This window comes from Struthio camelus, chromosome 1 (assembly GCF_040807025.1).
Source record: "Struthio camelus isolate bStrCam1 chromosome 1, bStrCam1.hap1, whole genome shotgun sequence".
NCBI lineage: Eukaryota > Metazoa > Chordata > Aves > Struthioniformes > Struthionidae > Struthio > Struthio camelus.
Window position 1 is genome coordinate 218,938,604 of NC_090942.1, and position 25,019 is coordinate 218,963,622.

Below are 25,019 nucleotides of genomic sequence, written 5' to 3' on the forward strand. Positions count from 1 at the left end.
GTTCATTCTAATCTGGATTGTTTTAGAGATTTGAGCTAAAATTACCAGGTAGCTCAGCCTAATAAACTGAGAGGCCTGGGAAAGCAATAGCTCATGGGCAGATCATGAGGCAGTGATGAGCACCTGCAGGCAGTGAGACAGTGGTGACTTCCGAGCCTGCATCAGTGACAGACAGTGTGCCATCAGGTAGGAAATCAGTCTTTTAGGAAATTAAGTAGAAAGCTGCTATGAGAAATGCACACAGAATACTGCGAAATGACATGTCTTCGGGAGAGATCTGACACCAACTGTGCAACGAGCCTGATGCAAACAGCTTCCTGACTCAGACGCTTACCTGACTAAACTTTCTTAACAAGAATCTAGTTCTCACCTCATAGTTTAGAATAAATATTGAAGGTGCCAGGATCTAGACAATGTGACTCTGTTCTCAAAATGAGGAAACAAACTTTGACTCCATAAAACTGAATGGTCCAACGGAGCCGGGATTTCTACTTAGATCCTTAGTCTGATCATTTTAATATACTAAAAGGGGATGGAAAAGGAATAGCTAGCTTTGTTTTGTATTGATGACAGTTAATTTTACTAGTTTCTGTTTATGGATAGTTTAATTTGTGGCTTTAAGAGTAACGAAAAAAAAGAGAGAGAGAGAGAGAGAAAGAGAGAGGGATGTCTTATTTGACTAAATGAACATCCTGATAACATGACATTAAAGATGTAACAAACTTTCATACAAATATTTAGCATGCATTCGTATATGTTTGAGATTTCTGCCCACCTTTGTGCATGTACAAAACTGCACAAAGTATCCAAAGAGTAGAAATAAGGCCTTCAATATCAGGATAAGAACTTTTATAAAGGTGATAAAGTCGTTATCACCATGCCACGTAGTGCAATTGATAGCAGTATTCAAAATTAATGGACTTTGTAGTACAGTGGAGTAATGCTCTCTTTGCACATTGCACAAATCTTCCTGTCTGGAATTTCATCTGGAACCTAGAACTAGACTGAATGTGAATGGCAGAGGAAGGCATTTCAGTCTCTGGGTTGTGTTGAAAACTATGCAGTGTTTTATAGCCTGACACTACTCATAAATAAAATTTATTAGTAGCACAGGCTTCTCTAGAATCAAGCCGTGTCTTAAGAAAATACAAATACATGGCTGATGCAGTTTTGATGTTTTTCTTCTTGGTCTCAGTAAATTAATTCTTTCATATGTTTTGGGAAATGGGATGTTAACTGGTCAGGAGGCTATACTGAAGGGAATTTGCTTTAAAAGGGTGATTATATAGTTTCATGTGTGCTATAGTCAGCTATCTCTTGCTATTACAAAATGAAGGAAGATGGAAGGAAGATGTATGAGTTAAATTCTAATTTCAGAAAACCATGTAAGGATTACAATAATTTCTTTAATAATTATGTTACTTTGAATTTATAGAGGTATAAGAAAAATCAGAATCCAGCCTTACATTTCAGTTACTAATATGCAGAACACTGTAACTCTCCAAAGGAACGATTCCTGTATTATGTACTGTAGATTTTTTTCTTCGATATTATTTTATATTTTAATATTTAAATAAATTTTGTAAAAAAGAAAAACAGACATTTTTTTCCAAACTGTGGGGAAGGTTTATCTACTTTTAGTAGCCTCATTAGTCAATATACATCAGTCCTCATATGGAGAATTGATAGTCTTCTTAATTACTGTCAAAAACAGTATCCATTGTAAAGAACTATTTCAGTTTCCTACCCTCTGCCCTGGAAATGGCCTTTTCTTCAGTACCCTGGAGCAAAGCCAGCTATGCTTGCTTTCACCACCAGCTAGCATTTCCCTCACAGAAGGAGAATTCCCAGGAGTCTTACCAGCTCAGCATTAAGATAACAAATCAGTGCAACGGAATTGTACTGAGAGCCTAAGATTTGGATCGAAAGAGCTTGCGTCCCGTCATAGTACATCCGATTCAAAACTACTTGCAAATTGTTTTCTCAACAGTTTTCTGCTCGTCCTCCCTGACCCCCAAATAAATTAGATAGAAATGAATTTTCCACTTTAGTATCGACTGAACGGCTGAACATTTCAGAATGAGGTCCTGGCCAAAATGGTTGGTGTACAAGTTTGAAAATCACAGTAGTGCAACTTCCAGTTATTATTCTACCAAAAATTCAATAGAAAAAAAAAAAATTTACAGAGAGCTTCCTTCTGCTAGGAAGGATTTTCTGTGAGGCTGCTATGGTTCACTATTCGTTGATCTGTTCTTTGCCATGCAGATAGAGTTAAAGAATCACAGAGCAATTTGGTTTGGAAAGGCCCTCTGAGCTTGTCTTGTCCAACCCTCTGCAGGTCCTCCACAAGATCAGCCTTGCAATCAGATCGGGTTGCTCAGGGATGCTCGGGATGAGGATGCCACAGCCTCCCTGAGCAACCTGTCCCAGTGCTTAACCACTCTCATTCTAAACAAATATTTCCCTAATATCCAAACAGCATTTCCTTTACCACAACTTGTCTGTTGCGTCTCTCACTGTGGACCTCTGAGAAGAGCCTGGCTTTCCCTCTATATCCCTCTATCACCCCTTTTTTGTAGTTGAAGACAGCTTTTTCTTCCCCCAGCTAAATAATCTCAGCTCTCTCATCCTCTCCTTGTATGGCATGCACCCCAGCCACTGACCATCTTGGTGGCCTCTGCTGGCCTCTCCATAGTTTGTCATCCCTAGTTTGTTAATCTCTGTCTTTTACGTAGGAGTTGAAAACCACACAGTGACTCCAGATGCAAACTCATGAGAGCTGAGTGGAGGGGAACCCACCTTGCTGGCTGCACTCCCGCTAGTGGCAGGTCCTTAGTGCAGCAAGGGTGTGCTGCAGGCACTGTTGCCTACCAGGATACTACATCTTTTCTGCAGATCCTTCCCCAGCTAGCTGCTCCTCAGATTGTACTGTTGCATGGAGTTGTTCCAGTCCCAAGACTTTGCACTGGTCTTTGTTGATCCTGCAGTTCCCTGGATCCTCCTTGTTCTTTCTAAAAGAAATATGCATCAGATTTGTTTTCATGTCTTTACATATGACCAGTTTGCTCAAGTAGTCCCTGACATGATGGTCCTCCGTGGTACCCTCTCCTCAAATTCTACTGTTAGAAATTGTACTGTTAGGTGCAGGGACCTAGGAGTCCTGAGAACAGACTTACCAATAAAGACTGAGTAAAGAAAGCGCTGACAGCCTCAATGTTTTGTTTTTTTTTTTTTATCACGATGTTGCCAACATAATTCAGCATAAGACAAATATTTTCCTTGTTCTTCTTTTTGCTGCTCTTGTACTTACAGAAACTCTTCTCATTGTCCTTCACATGCCTTGGTAGTGTGAACGCCAGCTGAGTTGCAAACGCCAGCTGAGTTGCAGCTTTCCTAATTCGATCCCTGCACGCTCAGGAAATGTCCCTATAATTCTTAAAGGTAGTCCATCACTTTTTTCATTTTCTGTGTCCTTACTTTTTGTGTTTGAGCTTAGTCAGAATTTCCCTGCTCGTCCATGCTGTCTTTCTGCTACATCTGCTGGACTTCCTGCACATCAGGATGAACTGCTCTTGTGCTGTGAGGTGATTACCCTTGAAGATCGGTTAGGATTCCTGGGCATCTTTGCCCTTCAGTGCAGTCTCCCATGGGATCCAGCCTAACAGTTCTCTGAATAAATGGGAGTCTGATCTCCTGAAGCCCAGGGCTTTTATTCTGCTCCTCTCTTTCTTCAGTCCTCTCAGAATTTTAAACTGCCATTTCTAAGTCACTGGTGCCAAGACTGCAACTGACTGTCACATTCTTGAATGGCATTCATGAGTATTACATCCACGAATAACAGATCCAGATCCTGTTTATTTCCCATGCCGCTGCATTTGTGTGCAGTTAAACCTACCCTATTCAGCCCATCCAGCACCGGCATCAAAAAATTCCAGAAATTGTCAGGATTACTTGTGCCCTTCTGTGTTGCCCTCCTAGCAAATATTGGGATGGTTAAAGTCTCCCAGAAGAACCAAGGACCAGCAGATTTCAGGGAGGCTTCACGTATTTCTTCTTTCGGATCGGGCATCCTCTAGAAGATGCCTACTACAATGTCCTCCTTTCTTGTGACCTCCCCTCTGATCCTGACCCATAAGGTCTCAGCAAGCGCGTTGCAGAGCTCTGTAAATACATCCATCCATGTATCCATCCATCGCTACACTCCATCTCCGTGCTGCAGTTTTGCAGGCTATCTCACCAATGATTTCATGCCTCTGCAGTTGTACACAAACTGTCAGAAAACCTTCCTGTCTAATATCCCATGCCATGTGCTCCCATGCCACGTGCATATGTGTACAGGCACTTGAGATGGGCCCATAGTCCCAAACGGAGTATGAGAGCCTCTCCTATTGTGTTGTCCTTTTGCACTCTTCCCTGTTTCCCATTATCTCACTTACTGACAGTCTCTGTTCTCTGTTTGCTGAGGTTCACACATTCCCCCGTGGATTTTTGTTTTTGTCCCCATCATCATTAGTATAACAAAGTATTTCTTGCATGAAACTATGTGAAAAGTTTTCCTGAAGTTTACATGGATTAGTTACATTCCGTTTTCATTTGTCTCAGAGGATCAATATTTTTTCAGCAAAAAGTACCGGATTCCTGTGATATAAAGTTCTGATGGTAAAAGGATATTGTATTTTGAATGCTTTCACACTTATTTTGTGCCTTTAATCACTATCTATCTCCTTCAAAATGTATTTTCCAGAATTTGGAATTAAAGACTTTTACTTATTTGGATCACTTTTGTTCCCTCAACTTAAGCTTGTGATTTTCCATCATATGGTAGCTTTCTGTCTTGAAAGATTTGTTATAATCGTTGTGCCTGTATCGTACTGCCAAATGGAGGAGCCATATGGTGTCACAATCCACAAACTGGATGAAGACCACCAGATCATGTCACATAGCTTTCACACCAGCTTCCAGCCACTGGTAACATAAAAGTGAAAAAAATTTCTAATCTACAATCAATACTTCAAGTTATATAGTTCATCCACCATTCTACTTTAAATCTCAGTTTGTTTCAGCTGATAAAAGTGAAATTTGTGTGAAAGGAACTGAAATTATTTAGGCATATTGTATTTGTATTCTGCCTTTGGTATCTTTCCTAATGTTACTGTATCTATGATATATAGATCTATCAAAACATGTGCTGCTGTGCTCTAAATTTCAAGACTTGAAAAAAAATGATGAATGTAGACATTAGCATTCTCGTGGGCTTGGCCATCAATATTTCAGCATAGGTAAACAGGAGCTTTGCCTAATTTATTGGTTCTCATTATATCTGGCATGTAGAAACTGAATTCCCCTCTGCTTGGAAATTCCCCATCTGCCTGGAAAATGACCTTTTCTGCTCTGAAAATCAATCTAGCAGAAGGGACACAGTTGGTTAATATTTTAGAAAAAATGACTTCACTTGTCACCAACTAAATTGTCATGATTTTGACCCATTTGGAAATTAGTTAACATTTACTTCCTTTCTTATATTTCATGCATTATTCATTTAGGTTCTCACTATGCCATGTGAAATGCTTCCAGAACGGAGATGTTTTGTATAGTCACTCTTAAGAGCAATAGTAACACAACATTTGTCAAAGTGTCATAGTGAACAATGAAACCTCATTATATGTCACTCAGAGAGCTGAATGAAAAGTGATGCTACATCTAGGCAATTTTATACCTAAATCATGGAAGGTGAAAGATAGGAAACACGTTTTCATTGGTTTGATTGTATTCCAGTTTGATTTGTTCTCTGAGAGCTCTCGTATAACTCATTGCTAATATTCTGGGTCTTGATCCTACTCCAGTGAAGTTACTGGGAATTTCACCATTGATTTCACTGGAAACAGAAATAAACTCCAAGTGAATGAAATTACTCATGTGTAAGAGTTTGCAAAATACGATCCTCCAGGGCAGAAGCTGTCAATTTTGTTTGCACTGCACAGCAGAAAGGACATTCTTCATGCTAGACTAAAAAGGAGTTGAACATTTCATGCCATGCCAGGCAGCTATTCTGTTATCCCCACATAAATACGAGGTCATTACTCAGATATGAAAAACAGAGTCAGTGCAAACCAATGATCTGACTATTGAACTGTAAGTTGGGAGATACTGCTTGCGATTCTAAATAGGTCACTAAACTTTTGTGCCCTATCTTTGGACAAATCATTTTTTGTCTCTACTTTGGTTTCATATTTATCTGCCTGAATATATGTTTTTTTCTCAACAATGAGATTCTTTGCTACCATGATGATGAATTTTCTTTACCCACCAATCCTGAAGACAAACAATTGTATCTATATATTTATTATAGCCTGAATATTCTAATTCCATGCGGTAATTCTTCTTCTCTTAAATTTAAAATTTACTCACCTTCCATTAAAACCCACTCTTGAAGGGAAAAATAAATGGAATCAAATATTTTACAAGATTTATCAATTAAACAGGCAAAAGAAGCCGGACCTCCTTAGGTATGCTGAGAGTATCCTCACAGGCAAATGAAAGAACAGATGAGGCGTGTTTGCTAGGGTTACCTGTGACCTTATCCAAAATCTGTCTTTCCCTAGAGTGTAAGTTACTACGTTCATACATAGTTACCTCTACGTTTCTACGCTGACATGAGAATCAAAGTTAGATTATATTCTGTCCTAGGTGGAGCACACCAACATTGTTGTGTCCAACTGGACCATTCCTAGGACCAGCGGAGAACCTGTGCCTCTCCATAGGTTTGGAAAGGAATCACTGTTTGGACCCGTGTTCACCCAGTCGTTCCCAGCTTTTCAGATATAGGCTCACCCTGATACCAGAAAGTGGCCCCTTTGCAAGGCTTCCTGGCAGCGTGACTTGGCTCCACCTAGCAATTTCATCAGATGAGGTTTATATTATAAAAAGAGGTTAAAACCCAGAAGTTAATCTAAGGATGACAATGTAAAAACATAAGCATAAGCTTTTCCATGTCGACATACTGCCACACTGTCAGTCATTGTCAAAATTACAGAGCATAACAGCATATCACATCTTTTCCTGTCAAAATGTTCACTCTGACAAAGGTCAGTGCCTTCATGACATAAATCTGTTATCCTATTATTGTCATAAGTATCATGAGAAGAAAGGAGTTGAGTCAAACGTTTGGAACAGATAGAGTCAATGCAACTCAATTCAGGAAAGAGCCATATTTCCCGTTTCCCTTTGTCAGACCGCCAGCCATCAGCATGAGTGTTCCCTCTCACAATCTGTTTGTGTTCCAGTGAGTAATAGCTTTTTACTGGCCTGGAAAATGACTATCCTATTACTAGCAAAGTGCATTCACGGGATCAAGCGCCTTTTGAATAGTTAAGAACATTGTGCCCTTTAAATAGACCAGATAGCTTCAGATGAAACCCTAAAACTATGGCCAATCTGTTGGAAGTTTAAAAATGTAATAAATCTAGTGTTGAAATCAAGCATATTTATGAGCTTCTCAAATTTGCAGCCACTGCAGAATTTATTTTATTTATTTATTTCTCTCCATAGGAACCAACAGCTCCAATAAGTCGTATGCATTTGTAATAGTTGAAAAATAAAGTAAAATAATAATATCTGGCATAAATTATGTCAAATTGATTTAAGCAGTGGTTTACTTCAAATCCATTTGAAATGATCCCAAAGTATCGTAACAACTGTGAGCATGACTATCACTCTCCTCCCAGTAACACTAAGGTGAACCTTAGTAAATGCAACTGAAACCAATAAAGGTACCTAAGTATAAAGCTACCATAAGTACTAGGACTCACAGGCCTCCTAGATATAAACATGTACCAGTTAAAAAATACATAAATGTGTATAAACAGTTGTCAGGCAGTGATAGGGATAGATACCAGCTTGGCTGGCTAGGACTAGGCTCTTTCTTACAACCACAAAGAAGATAGGACAAAGCAGAAAGGGGAAAACATTGCATGGACCAGGAATACGTAGGTATACTGGCTCCTAAATCTGATTCCAATTCAGACAAAATTATTCAAATGGGCTATGAGACTTCATAATTGATTTTATCATTGTCATTTTAATGTTGTAACCTAGCTAATGTTGATGAAATGAAGGGGAACTAGAGTTCACTCTGCACTTTGTACTAGAGCATAAACTAGTGTAGAGTTTAAAGGATCTGATTGTTTACTCACAGAATATAAAACTGCTGAATTGCAAGATTCATTAGACTATTTCTCATCTCTTACAAGTAAACTCGGTAATCTAAGATTAGATATGGATAAAAACACTAAATAATACTTGTTTCCCATTGAAAAAAAAAAACAGACATGGTTTGAAGATCTAATATATAAAACACTTGCTGATCCTCAATTCTGAACAAATGGAACCCCAGGTTTTACAATTCTAATAATAAGAATTTTAAAAAGGAACAAATAGAAAAAATGGATGTTTGCTTTTTTGTCTGACAAATTGCTCTCTTTCTTTAGAAACTAAAAATGAAAAAATACAGAAACCAAAAAAAAAAAAATTCCGCTTTAGATAAAACATAGAAAATATGTTTCCAAATATATATTTTTAAAGATAAGTAGGGTGAACCCTGACTTTTCTCTCTAGAGCAACAAATTTAGAGCTTCAGTCTGCCGTGTACATCTGTTTTAAATGCACCGGCCCCCTGGTGCGTTTGGCGATGTCTTGCCTCCACCTGCAGTTAGTATGACTGGAGGAACTTCCCTAGTGAAGGCCACATCACTGCAGCTTTCAGAAAACCTAATGGTTGTACTTTCTCCCCAGCTTCCCTACCCAAGATATTCATGGGTTCTAGTTGGATCTCTAATGTCTCTGTTTAGTTTGCTCATGTTTGTTTTATGCACTGTTTCTCCACAGTACCTCTGGCAAAAGCCAATGCCTTAATTTTACTTTAACGCACTTGCAAATAGTGTGTAAGTGTGAGGCAGACATCAGGAGCCTATGTAGGAGGGTAGACGGTCTCCTCAGAGAAATCCTTTGACCAGGGATCTTGACCTCTCCTTGAAGGTCTTTCATAGAAATTTCTAAATTACTGAATTAAGGTAGAGCTAAACAAGGTGCCAAAGGAGAAACAGGTACTTGAGTCTTACACAAAGGGATGCCTCTGGGAGAAGTAAGCCTCAGGAGAAGGTCTAGACTAAATTTCATGTTTAACTTTTAGCTCAGTTACTAGGAAAAACAAATCCTAAAAGGGTTTTAAAATGGGTAATGCAGCCTAGGGGTTATTCTGTATTGATAAAGGTGGGAAGTGCAATTGCTTTTAAAGAGTCTGTATTTATGGGTTCATAGTCTTTTAAGGCATATCTTCATGAGAAAGCTGAAGGTATATCAGTGTTATTTCAGGTTCTCACGTTTAGGCTATTTCATCCATCCCAGAACAGTGAGTGGCACTGTCAATCATGAGATGACTTCTTGGATAGGTGTCTGAACCGTTAAATACACTCTGTTTTAATAACACTTCATTTGGCAGCTTCATCACAGAAGCACAGAAACCAAAGTATTTGAGTGATAAGTAGTCCAGACCAGAAGTGAAACAATTTGACGGGAAACAGAGGCAGGCCTTAAAACATACAGATTTTTACTTTTATGTGAAGTTCCACACAAAGCTTCTGTATCCCAACTATTTTTGTGGCTGCTTCTGGTGTCAGAGTTCTACAAGCTCAGTACGAACCTTATGAAGTATTTCTGAATAAGTTTTATTGTCTCTCATTCAATTCTATTCAGTTTCCCTCAGCTTTTACATCATGAGTAAACCCTGAATAGTGACATTCGTCACTATTCCATCTTTCCATCACTCCTAAAGTTATAGGCATTTATTTTTTTATTAGTTGTCTTAATAATGCATCAGGAACAGTAAGATAATGTTATTATTTTTATCTTTTTTAATTTAAATTAAAAGTATTTCTTGCTTCAGCCTCTAAGAATTTTCATTTTTAATTTCATTACTTTTAGACCTTCATTAAATAGGGAAGGAAATAATGATAACCTCCTCGAATAATGAAGAAAACCATGGTACTACACAAGATATTCCAGAGATACAGAGACAGGGTTCAGCTTTTATTTTGAAATTAGTTGTTCTGTTGCTCAGCTCATGAAAGATGAGATTAGAAAGCATCTCAATCATTATTAATTTCCTCTGTCATTTATGATGCAACATATAGGCAAGTTTATGCTGAAGATACCTGGGACCAGAAAACTGATATGAGCAGCAAATATGTCTAAATGTTCATCCACTTTCAGAGTTAACCAAAGGCTGGAGAGAGGAGGAAGATGAGTATTTTGAAGTATTGCTAATGTACAAAGTTCTCTCTAGTTTGACTATATTCATATATTTCACATTCCTAGTTTGGAATACGGTCTGTGTGTATATGTGTATGTGTGTGTGTGTATGTGTGTATACATATATACATATACATTCTTATTTTTTTCTGTTTCCTAGGAAGTCAGCTGCATTTTCACTGGATTTATTCAGACATCCTGCTGGTTTTATTAAGGTAAGAGTATTATACGTGGCCTATGCACATTTCAAAAGCATTTGTCACCAACTTTGAGATACAACTGAGCATAACATCAGTTCAGAATTCACGGTTTAGAGATGGTGTCGGAAATGTTGTTGTGTAGGGAGAGGCAGGGTATGTTAAATGAAAAAGCTAATTTCATCCTCAAACTAAATAGGTGAATAAAGCAATTAATTTTATGCTTTAAGTTGGCCTGTTGGGTGTAATCAATCAGGTCAGTTGTTTGCGGGAGCCTGAGTTGTCTTTATGTGTGCCAGCTGCATGGCTCCTGCACAAAGCGTAGGTGCATCTGCAGCCTGCACGCCTGCTGAATGTGAAAGAGGGAAGGACGGTGTTTTTGTATTCGCCAGCCCATTTTGTCTATATTGTACTCTGACAGCTGCTCAGGTCCCGTTGTCTTGACTTGGCTGGAAGGTGCTCAGCACAGTCAGGCCACATGGGTGTGAAATACCTCCTCAGGTGGCAATTTCAATGGAAAAAAAGAAGAAAAACTGTGAAAACCAATGCTTTTCTTTCTTCTTCCTCTTTCTCTCTCTTGCCCCCCCTCAAAAAGGATCCCCCTCCTTTCTTCACTCACAACCTTAATATGATTTTGGATATAACTTTGCGTGCCAGCATCCTTTTGAACTGTATATGGGTTTGTGACCTAAGTCTACTGTGCTCCTCTGGAAATCACAGTTCCGAACTTTTAACTGGTTTTGCAATCTCAGGTCTTGGGAAATCTTTGCAACGGTTCAACTGCCTGGCTGGCCAGGGCTCTGGTGTGCACTGCCTTGGGTGATTCAGCTTCCGACAAACACAGTGCCCGAGCAGTGTGTTGAACCAAGTGTGTTACTTGTCGCTCCTCATGGACTCCTCATAGTCATGCTCATGGATCATAGCTATAATATTCACATCAGCTAATTTACAAGATATACCGATTCCCACCTGTGGGTGATATTTTCATTGGTGGCTAAATTCAAGATGCCGATAGACATCTGCTGCTAGCCATAGAGGGAGATAAGAAGTAAAGATTTTTACCCTTGTTCATTGAAATATAGAAGCCAAAGTTCTACTCTGAATATATTTTTCTAATTAGCAGCATATGGTTTCATCACAAGGGGTATTACAGTTCATTCCCACCAACGAAGTGGCTGAGCCAAGAAATCTGCGTCCTGTTAGAAGTCAATGAAATATTTTCCAAGGAAGCAAGACAGGCTTCCAGTGTCTCCCATATAGTCCTGTGTGAATACAGTGAGAAGGGGAGTACTATAATTCCCTTGCTTATGTTAATTACTCTTAGTTTTTCTGTTATTTCATGTTTATATTGAAGTCATATTGAAGTCTTGAACCAGAGTTAAGGAATGAATTCACAGGCAGAGGATACTGTACAAATACAGTAGTTGACAGTCCTTTCACCCTAAAAGCTGGTATTGTCACTCACAAGTATTCAGGGTGAGGAATTGAGCAGATGCCTCTTTTAATACTACAGAAAACAGAAAGAAACCCAAGAATGTTTTAAAAATGAAGACAATGTTTTAAAATATATGTTTTTACTTTTGTCTTCTGGTTTTGTTTTGTTTTGTTTAACTTTTTCTGTTGATTTTTAAAAGATTTTGTCTTCTATCGGGACCCTTAGATACTTATCTTATAATAAAAGATGAGATTTTCATAGGATTGCAGGAGATGCAACTATTAGAAACAGGTAAATAGATATGAGCAGTGCAATGGAATTAATAGAATATGTACTAGAAAGTAATAGAGAGATTTAAAATCTAGTGTCTTATATACTTCCAATAGCATGTCATATGTACTTACAATAGCATGAGGGTCTTGTATGTGTTTATTATCTGTGCCTCATCCCCTTTTACCCAAGCCTCTAAGATGTTATTGCAGTCCCTCTCCCTCCCCGCTAAGATACTATATTTTCTACAAAACACTGTACTGTAAAGAGGAGATGCTTTGTGTTCCATATTTTGCCATATCAAATGCCACATTTTTATTTTTTTGATATGTCGGCTATATTTTACGTTAAGTCATTGTCTTTAACCTTGGAGAAATTGCTCAACCTTTTTCTTGTTTCCCCAACATCCAACTGGTGTAAGAGCCATTGAGAAAAATACACAACTTCGCTGACATTTAGAAAGTTTTGTAGGAAAAGCGCGTGCTATAACTACCCAGCCTGCGAACATATGTGAAGCCGATTGTGTGTGGTATTCAATGTCAAGAATGAAATCGTTGTGTTTGGCTACTGCATATGCAAGAGATGCAAGATTATGTGCAAGTGACTTTTGAGAGTGGCATATTGCATGAGCATTGTCATTATGGCTGCTCTGACAAATCCAAAAAAACCCCGATGATGTTTGAAGCTTTTACAGTGGGATTCTCATTTTCATGTCCAGCTTGTGCTGCCTCGGCCCCTCCTGTTTACTGCAGACTTGTGGCTGCTCTGACATATGCTGCTGATGCCAAGTCTTCAAGGAGCTCACACTTGCCGAACTGAGCCCCACCATATTCCTCACACTTCCTACACAAAATGCCCTCTGCAAACAGGGACAGAACCACTTTTCTCCTGTACAAATGTGCCTAAATCTGTCTATTTTACATTTTCTCATCAGAACAAAGAGAACGAATTGGGATCTGGCCTTGGGGGTGTTTATGGCTGTGCAAGGGCCAGTACGGTTGGGAAAGCGTTTGGCTTCAGTTGCAAAACTTGCACAAAACATCTCACACTTCCCAAGTAGAAGGCAAGCCAGCGGTGCAACCTGGAAAGATCAAGATGCTGGAGGTTGACAGTGTTTCCGAGCAGGATCCATTCAACTATTTATTACTAAGATCAAGTCAGCGCAAAAAGTTGGTATTTGCTCAGAATGGGGAGAGTCATTTCCTCCTTTCTTCCTGATCTGATTGCAGGTATTTCAGAAGTAGCATTTCATCATCCATCTCAGTTAAGCTGTAAGCTGACTGCACTTCAGTGCAGTCCAGCTGAGGAACAGAAGAGCTAACACTTAAAATATCCCTTTCATATCATTTACTTTATCCGGAAACTTCCTTTTTTCATTATGTTCATTTCCTGCAAAAGGAAGGCCTTCATCACCTGTTTGCGACTTGTTTGCATGCTGATAGTTCTTCTCCACTCATAAATTGCATTAATTAATGAATAGTCAGCAGGGAACTGTCTCCTCAGGCTCATTAAAGAAATGGACGCTAAAACGATATGAAAGCAGCTGCTTCGTTTCTGTCATTCCCTCCTGACGGCTACTGCTTTCCTCATCAGTGTTAAATTATAACACTACTTTGATTAGCAGTCCAGTTACTTCCTGCAGCTGCTTTTGGAGATGGAAATCTTAACTACACAGTCATGTTTAATTGATATTCACAGCAAACTGTTAAGAATGTAAAAAAAAAAAAAAAAAAGAAAAAAAGAAAAGCACTTCAATATATCAAGCCAAGGTATTAAATCCTACTGGATTTTTTTTGTTTTTTTGACCTTATAGGCAGATTGGTAAGACATGTTTTTTCTTGACTCTCTCTAATAAGCCAGTGATTATAAGCTGAGGTCATTTGGGGACTGGAGGTAAAATTTATGGAAAAATTTCAGGCCAGAAACCAACATAAACATCTTAGATCACCATTCCAGTGCCTAAGCGTGAATGCTCACTACCATGATGAAAAAAATAAAACACAGTAAAAAATAACATATCTTTATTTTAAAGAAGGGGACATGATCTTTTGCATTTCATCTAAAGATTTTTAAAGGAAAACTGCTCTCCACTAAAAGACTGAACCTATGTTGGAGGAATAATCAGTCTCACTGTTGGTGTAACTTAGGGCAATGTGGAAGATGTTCTGGTTTGAACAAGAAGGGTAGTAGGTTGCTTATTCTTCAGCTAGTCCAGATTTGCATATAACCACACTTGTATTTAACTTGTTCCGGAGTCTGGATTTGAATTCTAAGTCATCCCTTATTACTAAAGGCTTGCTCCTAACTTTATCATTCTTTATTCTGAGCTTTTTGAGACGTGCTAGCCTTCTACTATCACGGCTTCTTGGTGGCTGGTACTTCCACTCAGATGAAATCAGGTTGCGCGCTGGGCTCTGGGTTACAGTGGGAGGTAAGCCACAGTGCAAGGGGAAAAGCCCTTGATGAGGTGCTGGATCATGGTGCTGAAACCCAAGTTCACATAAAGGAAAGGAGAACACTTCCCCCGAGCATATCAGAATATACCCAAAATTGGAGCTAATAAGAGCAGACGTGTAAACTCCAGCCCTAGGATTAATACACTGAGTTGAATTATGAAATTATCTGAAATAAATCGGAAAGAAGACATTGAAATTCCTCATCTCCTTGTTCATGGATTTGCCAGTCATCTTTCAGGACAAGATTTGGACTTTTTATTATCAAATGTAGTCACCCTTTTATGGCAAAGGCAAAACTTCAAAATTCAAATGAATTACCTTAGTGATAAAGAGCCCTTGTCTGACCTGGCCTGATCTTGAAGACTTCTGAACTTCCCCTGGGTGGATTTCCATTGGATATTTAGCACCTCTGAAAGTCAAGCCAGTTCTGTTTGGGGTGAATCTTTAGTTTCTGATTAATCTGCAGTGAACTAGAAACTGAAAATCCAGGTTTTAGTTCATATCAAGCTGAACTGTTGAAAGGAGTCTCCCAGTTGTCTTGCCTTGCCATGTTGTTTGTTATGTGATACAGTCATAGAAAGCATGAACTGCATTCCATTCACATAAAATTAAACCAGAAGATGCACTTTGATAGTGCATGTGCTATGCGCAGAATATAACCTCTTCCTATTGTGCCACACTCCTCAGGGCAGAAGTAGCCTTAGGTGTTTAACTCTCATATCTAGTCTAGATTCTCCCTGTTTACGGCAGCACCTTTGCTTCTACCTTTGGGGGGTCAATACCTAAAAATTGGGGTGATTCTGACAGTCTGACATGTAGATGTCCTGGCTTTTATTATGCAGATCAGTAAAGGTGGGTTCAGAGGAGCCCTAAGTAAGACACTTTTCTTCCCTTGATGATCAGATAGGAGGTCTTGGATCTTAAAGTAGACATTTAGAGTCACCCTGCTAAGAAGAATCTCAACTTTTCTGTTCTGTTTGGACTTAGTAGAGAAAATTGGTGCCTAAACTGAGTCACCCAAATTTTGAAGATGTGGTTACAGACCCATTCACCTTCAATTCCTCACTTTGAAATCAATGGTTCCAATAAGGTACAGTGATTATCAATTCATTTCACCTAATCACCTCAGTTATCCTGTAGTGTTATCACTTCTATATTTTTTAAATTAAGATTTATTCCTTGTATATGAAAAGTGTTAACGTCTTACTAAACACTTCATATGTTTCTACACATCTACTTCTCTTTCAGGGTTTGCTGATCTGTAACCTTTAAGCTACTACATGACTTATATCTCTATGATATTTTATTAATTATAACAGTTTTTTTGGTTAGTTAAGAGGTGCAGTTGGCATAGTTTTGATGTTGCAGCTAAATTAATTAATTACATTCTTTAAAATAAAAGTAAAATATGACCCCTCTATTGCTATGCCTAGTAGTATTATTCCACATCAAAAGCCATAAAATGTAGTAATCGGATAAAAAGGAAAGAATGCATCCCTTATAGAGGAGTCGATCTATCCAGCTGCAAGTAGGAGTGACAACATGGGAGAGAAGGGGAAATTATTAGATTTTGGATCAGTGTCCACACTCGTAAAGAGAAGGGGTTTGTTTGAAGGGAAAGGGAGACATCTGCCAAAACAGACAACATATGTAAGGAATTTTTACTTAACCATATAGGCAGATAAACCACGGTTTTGTGCCAATGCTATGGAAAGAACTACTTGTTTTCTAACACAGGAGTGAAAAGTAATAGGTAACCTAAATTAACCTGAGTTGGAAAGATAATAATCTATCATTTTGTTTTCCATTTATAATGATACAGCACATAGGTCTATAATGTAAGTATTTTGTATGATGTGACTTGTAGTAAGAGCCCTATTGGAAGTCCTATGATGAGAAAGCATCTTCAGCGAAGTCTTGCTGTCTGAAGAGTCTTGTTGCTGGGATTATTGAAGATGGTTGACAGTGTAGTAAACTGCAACTACTTCCACTCTGTTATGGAGCCAAGATTTTCTCAAGGCAAGAAATGAATATTACTTATTGAGTAAACTGGGTATTTGTGTTACCTTGAAGCATAGGACAGAGGACATTTCTGCAATACAGATCTAAGTGTTTCTAGGAAGAATCAGTTACGTAGTGTTTGGTCCAGTAGACTTCAATAAGGCTTCAAAAGAAGCAAGAAATTACTTACATTTGTGATGGCTGAGTAATCTCTGGCTAGGTAGCGATGTCCTGGGAAGGACATCTGAGGTCCCAAAGGACAGGTCATCCTAATCTGACCTAATCCTGATTCCTATCTATCCATTGTCTGATTTCAACTAATTGATTAGCTATTGAAATCAATTGAAAAATGCTGGCATGTGAGGTGGGATGTGAAGACAATGTAATCAGGACATTATTGGTAGGATGAAGGACTGATACTCTATATAAATGTAATTAGCGTCAGTTCCTTCTATTCCTACAGATAATTCTAGATTTCTATTATTCCCAAATGTCTAAACAAGGCAATACATTTATACTTTTAGTCAAACTTTGCCCACATCTTCATGTAAAGAAATAAACTCTCATTTATAGAATCCTCTCTTTCTAGAAATTCACACAAACAGATTAAAAGATAATAATTTATCTTTTAAGTAGTTATTTAAAAAGTGGTCAATAGATGAGACATTATTCTATTGCTAGCCACATTTTTTCCTCTAATTTAAAGGCTCTTGGAACAAACTGGTGTTACTATAGATTTCTCTATTTCATCCTTGATCTTTTATTATGCTGATCTTTTTCAAAACACAACACCAATGCAAATAGAATAGCAGAGCAACAGCCCTTCAGCACTGTAGTAGGGGCACACTGATCATGTCAGAAAATGAGATACCACTTTGGTTACTTCTTAGGAGTGTATATCAGCTAAGGATACAGCAGTAAGATGTTTAGGAATGAAGTACACAAGGAAGATCACAGAATCACAGAATCGTTAGGTCTGGAGATGATCTAGTCCAACCTCCCTGCTCAAGCAGGGGCCTCTACAGCATATTGCCCAGGATCACATCCAGACGGGTTTTGAATATCTCCAGGGAAGCAGACTCTACTACCTCTCTGGGCAACCTGTTCCAATGCTCCATCACCCTCACAGACAAGAAGTTTTTTCTCAGGTTTAGGCAGAACTTCCTGTGGTTCAGTTTCTGCCCATTGCCTCTTGTCCTGTTGCTGGGCATCACGGAGAAGAGACTGGCCTCATCCTCTTGACATCCTCCCTTCAGATACTTGTACGCGTTGATGAGATCCCCTCTCAATCTTCTCTTCTCCAGGCTGAACAGGCCCAGCTCTTGCAGTCTTTCTTCATAGGAGAGGTGCTCCAGCCCTCTCATCATCTTGGTAGCCCTCCGCTGGACTCTCTCCAGCAGGGCCATGTCTCTCTTATCCTGGGGAGCCCAGCACTGGACACAGGACTCCAGGGGAGGCCTCCCCAGGGCTGAGGAGAGGGGCAGGATCACCTCCCTCCACCTGCTGGCAACACGCTGCCTCATGCACCCCAGGAGACCATTGGCCTTCTTGGCCACAAGGGCACACTGCTGCCTCATGTTTAACTTGTTGTCCACCAGCACTCCCAGGTCCTTCTCGGCAGAGCTACTTTCCAGCAGGTCAACCCCCAGCCTGTACTGGTGCCTGGGGTTGTTCCTCACCAGGTGCAGGACCTTGCACTTGCCTTTGTTGAACTTCAGGAGGTTCCTCTCCGCCCACCTCTCCAGCCTGTCCAGATCCCCCTGAATGGCAGCACAGTCTTCTGGTGTGTCAGCCACTCCCCACAAAGATGCAGGGTGATGTCAAAGAAAAACTGTAATTGAGACAAGCCGGGAGGGTACATACTTGCTTTCAAAAGAAAAAGCTTTTCCTCACCTCTTATACACTTATTTCCAGCTAATCAAAAAGAAATTGTCCTATTGTGGGTATGAAAGAACTGTTTACCCAGATATTAAAAAAAGGTTTTTACTGGTCCTGTAAAGCAGCAATTCAAATCAAACCATTGTCAAACCTGCCAAAGGCATATTTTTCAGCTCTTTAGGAAGAAGGACATTTCAAATTTTAATAATAATGATTCGAATTGTTTTGATAAATGACTGAGTAGAAAGGACATATGTAATTATTTAAGAGAAAAGAACAATCATGAATGTCTTTCTTCATGTCTATCACATTATTTGTCAAAAAATAATAAACAGATATGCATCGTGTAGTGTGTGTGAAAATGACTCCACTAACAAGGAAAACAAAGGCATCACAAGGATAAAGAGTTTCCAAATCCAGGAATGTGAGTAAATATGAACAGAAGGATTTTAGGGTTATTTGGTGTTAGCACAGTGCCCTAAATAAATTGGATTTTAATGCCAATCTGTTTTTCATGAGATATGAAAGAAAATGAAACATGCATAGCTGCTTTTTTTAGAGAAGATCAAACTTAACAGCTCCGAAACTTTGTATAGTTAAAAACATCACACAGCTTTAAACCAGCAGTTCCATGTGAGAAGTTATATGAGCTGTGAAGCTCACAGAAATGCAACCATTTATGCTGTCATTTGGGACAGAGAGCCTAAAAAAAGGTGTCTCACAATGAGAAAAGACTTGAGTGGGTAGTACAGCAAAATGTTGACTTCCATCCCCACAGCACTTCAGAGCTGTGATTTTTAGGGAGCCCTGGGCTGAGGGGTGTTTGGGTGTATATGTGGAACAGATCAGACTTGCTATATGGTTCCCTGCCATTACAGGGGACAGGGCTCGATGACCAGATGGTCATTCCAGTCCTTTATTCTCTGGGAGCTGTGGGCCACTAAAAGTACTGTAATTGTAGGTAAGTAGGTAAAAGTAGGTAAATGACCCATGAAAAATTCTTTAATGAATCAGCTGATAAATTAACATTATCATGTTTCTTGTTACAAAGACCTGTTTTGAAACAAATGAAATTACACTGTAAACTTTCCCTGAGCAAAAACGATATTCAGGAGATCTTGAGTAGCAGCCAAAAAAATGGAAAACAAAATTAAAGAATTGTTAAATTTCTGTGTTCACAAAGCAGATATGGCCCCTTAGACTGTGATGATTTTTTTTTTCCTCCTTTGCATTCAGTCTACTCAGGTATTAAAAGTGGGATTGGCTGGGTGATCAGTCATGGACTGAGTTTATGATATTTTCAAATTGTGAAAAAAACGTGAAGATCATTGTGCTTCAGGCAAGGCGTATTTAGCAAACTCAGCTCACCCTGGAGCTTTGTATTCCACATAATTACATTCCGCATGCAGTAATTGAAACTTGTGAATATGTCAAACTGTGTGTTTTCACAAACCAGCGGTAATCAACTCAAATTATTTAAATTCACTATTTGACATAATTGCTATAAATATGACAGAAAAAGATCTTTCTAGGGTGTATTACTTCATAACTTTATCAAATGACTACCTAGGGAGATAACTACGTTGTGTTCCTATGGAAATCTGCAGGATAGCAACATTCAGTACAGAATTCTTAACTTATTTCTTCCCAAACTCTGTCAGGTTGACTAAAATGGAAAACGGAGAAAGCTTTGTGATCTGGGAACGTTCATGTACCCTTCTAACTCAGAAATTACTGTAAAATCAAGCAATTAGAAACCGCTGGGCAGAACCTCGGCAGCTGTCAGCAGGAATAGCTGCAACGAAGTCAGAGACACAATGCTGTTTTTTCACTAAGAGAGGATTAAAATTGCACTCCTAGAAAAGTTGCCCTACATCGATGCGACAATCTTGTCACCTCCACAAAGACTACCCTAAAACCAACCCAGAGATTGTAGCATTTGTTGTGCATTTTGAGTGTGACAGGAACAGCGCTCTCGGAGTTCATGGGAGCCAAACGCTGATTTTAGTTTCCCGCCTTTCTGAACCTTTGAGATGGCTTTGGTCCCCGGGAAGAAGATTCCTCCAGCATGGTTGTTTTGAGGAGTACTGTGCACATTGAAAGGGGAGGGAAAGCGCAGGGGGGCAGAGTGGGCCAAGATATTCTAGATTATGGTTGAACATTTCCTAGCATAAGGTGGAAGAGTCCAGTGATCCCCACCCGGAGGGCTGGCTCCTGAAAAGGCACGCAGGATACGTGTATGACTGATTGTGAGAAGAATAAGTAGAGTCATTGTAGGACAGGGCAACCTGAGAAAACATTTGTAAGTGTGATGTTCAAAAACGTAAGACATTTCTGGAAGCGTTTGACAACAGCTCGGTTCTGATTCCTCTTTGATACTTTCTGGAGGTAAAGTGAGTAAATGAAGAGAAAAATAAGGCAGAAAGCCATGCAGACAACTCTTCCATCCCTTTAATAATATTTGTGTCAATATTTGCATCTTGTTTCCCTCTGACTGCAAGTTCCCTGAAGAGTTAAAGCTCCCTATGGACGTAGCCTACAGCAGTGGTCTGAAATAGAGCCACTGCGCTTGGTTGGATACAGGGAAGCATGTTAGAAAAGAAAGCTAACTTTTTTATCTTTTTTTTTTTTTTGGTGGAGATATTGTATGTTTTTCTTCAAAAAAGGCAATTCTGTCCTTGTACCTCAAACCACAGAATTGTAATATTTTTTTTCAAAATTAAAAGAAAATCAGATCTGCCTATCACATAGTTTAAGAATAAATGGTACAAAACATGAGAATGTAGCTGAATGCCTCAATTATGAATCATATATCACTGCTTCAGCCTATTTCACGGTGATAATAAGCATTGGCCTGACAAACCAATGAAACCATTGTTTCTTAAAACAAAGCTTTTTCTAACTAGTTACAGAATGGCCACCTGAACTATCCAGTGACATGTTAACAGCTACAGTTAAAAGTAGCCAAATGCTTTTTTTAATCAATGTAATGACTTAAACTGATGTTACATATCCTCCATCCAAATCTTAGAGAGCCTGAGAAAGGCCTCAAGCCCTTGTTGGTTGAAACACATGAATAATATTGCAGAAAATTTACCAGGAATTCAAAGTGAAGCACTAGAATCAATTCAAAAATTATAGTTTGTGAACTGTAAGATTAGGAAAAGCTGTACGAACGAGTTCCCAGGTTCAAGCAAGTGGGCTTTGATGGATTTGAAGACATTTAAGAATCAAACAGCTGGATTTTAGTCTTCACATGATCTTCCTTTTCCTCTCCTACTAGGGTGGTTATTCTTGGTGCTCATCCCACACTCGCACCCCTCCTCCCCAGGCAAATTTGCTCCTCCCATAGGATACAAAAAGGCCCTGGAAAAATAGAAAAATCTTTGGAGAGGTTGGAATGCAATTAACATACTAGAAAACATAGATCTTGGCTCTGCAATTTGTAAGAAAAAATAAAAATGGCAGGAGAGGAGAATTATGTTTTTTCCAGAATATTGTATAAAACCATTTAGACAGAACTGATATTTTTACAGATATTTCTTCTCATTTTCTTCGCATTTGTTGCTGTTGTTGGGTTTTTAACTCACCCCCATGTTGGTCAGCAAGCTTAAGGAGTGAAATGACAGGTAGATGTACAGTCAGACTTATTTTTACATATACACTTTATATATTCCTAGTCTTGAGGAGCAGCAAGAGAGAGGCTGCTCGATGAGGGAGGAGAAGCCAGGAGCCAAGGGTGACCACAGCAAAAGTAGTGCCCTCATTGACCAGGGTGGGCAGAGCAGGGGTGATCATAACAGGGTCCTTCGACCATCCCAGGTAAAATGAAGTGAAGCAACAGGTCCAGGGTCCATCCAGGGAGGTGAGTCCAGAGCAGCAGGAGACAGGGCTGTAATGTAAGTCAGAGGTTCATACAGGAGACGGGACTAGAGATAAGCTATCTACAACATAGGTCTAAGGTCCAGCTGAGAAATAAGGCCAGGACAAGGCTGAAGACAGATACACCTACAACATAGCTCAGATAAGGACTGGAGACCAAGCCATGAATTCACAGGTGGTGTCTGGGCAGGGGATGTGGGTGGAGGCCCCAGATGAGGCCAGTCAGGCTAATTAAGAGTTATGGTAATTAATGTTCACAGGGTCTTGAAATATTGATTGATTATTGATTATTGATTGATTGAAATACTGATTATATTATAGGGTTTACTATTATTATTTTATTATTAATCTATCATGGTACCATTCCCTCCTAGGAGCAAAGAGGACTCCCCTTGGTTGGTAGGCACATCAGAAGAAAAGCCTTAAATTAAAGTATATCATTTAATGTATAGGGTTGGGAACCGAAAATTAGGAATTTTCAGAAGTTTGTGTTCTTGTACAACTTCCTGGAGTTTCACAATATAAATCCCAGTTGAAATCCAACGACTTTAGATGCAAATTCAGTAATGAGGGCCAACAGCTGAGGAACTGGCTGCCTGATGTCTCCTTCACTATTGCTTTAGGAGCTCACACCCTTAATAGAGGTTAGCCCTTCTGTGAGTCCTTTGGCATGGAAAATGAAGCATGATCGTTTTTATTAAATTTTTAATATTACTTGCTTTCAGAATGTATTTGTTGGAATTAAAAAAAAATACTATATTTCCTGAAACACGCAAACCTGGGACGTTTCAAATTGCAGGAAGCGGGAAAAAAAGTCAACATAATGCTAACAAGCCATGGTGTGCGTCCCCCTTCCTCCCCAAGCACGGAGGCTATTAACAGGAAGGATTATTGCTGTTAATGGTTACCAGTTTTCTCAAAACTATAATGTGTAGCTTAACAAACACATTCGTAGCAGTGACACGTGCTAATGGTTGTGTTATCACCTCAAAATGTGGTGCTCCTCTTAACACATCTCAGTTTCGGCTCCCTAATAAGTGTTCGGATTGATTTTAAAAGACAGCGGAAAGAAATTTATTACATATCAAACAGTTGCCACGCGTTTATTTAGCACATTTATTGAAGATTAACAGCTACATGGGCCGCTCTCCTCTGCTGAGAATCTGCCTACCAGGTCTTCCAGTGTTGCCTCTTAGCACAGGACCCTTTAAACCAGTGAGACGTTTAGTTCTGTGCGTGCAATAAGCACATCAGTTCAATGTAATACAGTTTATCCAAACCTTCCAATCACTCAAGTGTGAGGAAATTTTTGTATCAACTGTTTTACTGTCTGTACTATTCCTGGTGAGACAGTACATTTACTAAGGGGGCAAATAAGAGCTAGTTTATACTCTAACTGAATAGAATTGGATTTTTAAATATCAGGTGCGCCCGTTGCCTTACAGTGAAAAGTAGCACCCCTTATATCAAAGTGTTGGTCCTAAAAGCTAGTGTTATACTGTGCTGCTTGAATGCATTTTCATAATCTCTTTAGGATGTTCTGATGAATCATTCTTTTGTACTGTTTTGCCGGAAGGCTTTGACTGCAAGAATTAGATCTCATTCTCCTTTTACTCCAGTTTTGTATTAGTAACCTCTCAGTCTCTATTTTTGCAGTTATTTCCAATTTTTCAGTACCGAATTAAATGCCAGACTTGAACCTTGCTATTATGAATTTTCTTATAGATTATTCCAAATTGGACTTCCTAAAAAATCTTACTCTGTCTTGAAATTTCTTCTAGCTTTCTTCTATCTAAAGTGAGTTACCATACTCTCACACTAACTGGATACAATCGGGGTATAAAGTAGAAGAATCTGATGCATTCTGCAGTAATGCAGATCTTAACCTGCAGTCTGGGGCCCTGTTATTAATCAAAATTGCATCAGATTGCTAATGCCTTTGCTGTAAGTATAGTGTAATGACTGTCACGCTGTACAAGCCAAGGGAGTACCTAAAGTCCAGCTGTTAAACACTATCCTAATACAAGATTTGGAATTCTTCTTTTTTTTTTTTTTCCCCACATCTTCCATAGCTTGACTGACAGGTTAGAAGTTTTCCTTACCTCCTAATATTTAACGCTAGCATCCTCGTGATCTCCTGGCTCTATAAGATGAGGAGGAACATTCAGCCTTTTACAACACGACACCCATGCTGGGATTTGGGAGAGATAAAGTGTATTTTTTCTGAATGACCACATCGTAACATATGAGGTAGGAGAGTTATTCTTTCCTTCTTACTTCCATATACCCATCCAAGCTTTACGGTTCCCACTTCAGCAGTTTAGTGACCTCTTATATTCTTATCAGAGAGGGAACATCAGACAGATGTGATAGTGATATCCTTCAACAGGTAGAAGAGGATAAATACAGTGTAATATCCAGGGAGATGAGGGAAAGCTAAGTTCTGAGGTCTATAGCCCTGAAGCCCATAACTTGTACAAACCTAAAGAAAATAATGCATATCTAAATATAATGGAAAATAATATACACCATTTATTCAGTTTGCATAAACTACTGGAATTTCGGAGTGTAATGTGCAGTTTGGATATCTATATT

At 39.1% G+C, this 25,019-nt stretch overlaps 1 long non-coding RNA gene across 2 annotated transcripts in view; it reads left to right on the top strand.

Annotated features, from left to right (window-relative positions):
• Positions 1 to 25,019, top strand: part of LOC138065656 (uncharacterized) — a 1,053,146-nt gene that overhangs the window by 565,509 nt on the left and 462,618 nt on the right. For both annotated transcript variants that reach the window (XR_011138763.1, XR_011138764.1), the window contains exon 4: positions 10,466 to 10,520. This is a non-coding gene — a long non-coding RNA (uncharacterized lncRNA). The remainder of the gene's footprint in view (positions 1 to 10,465; positions 10,521 to 25,019) is intronic.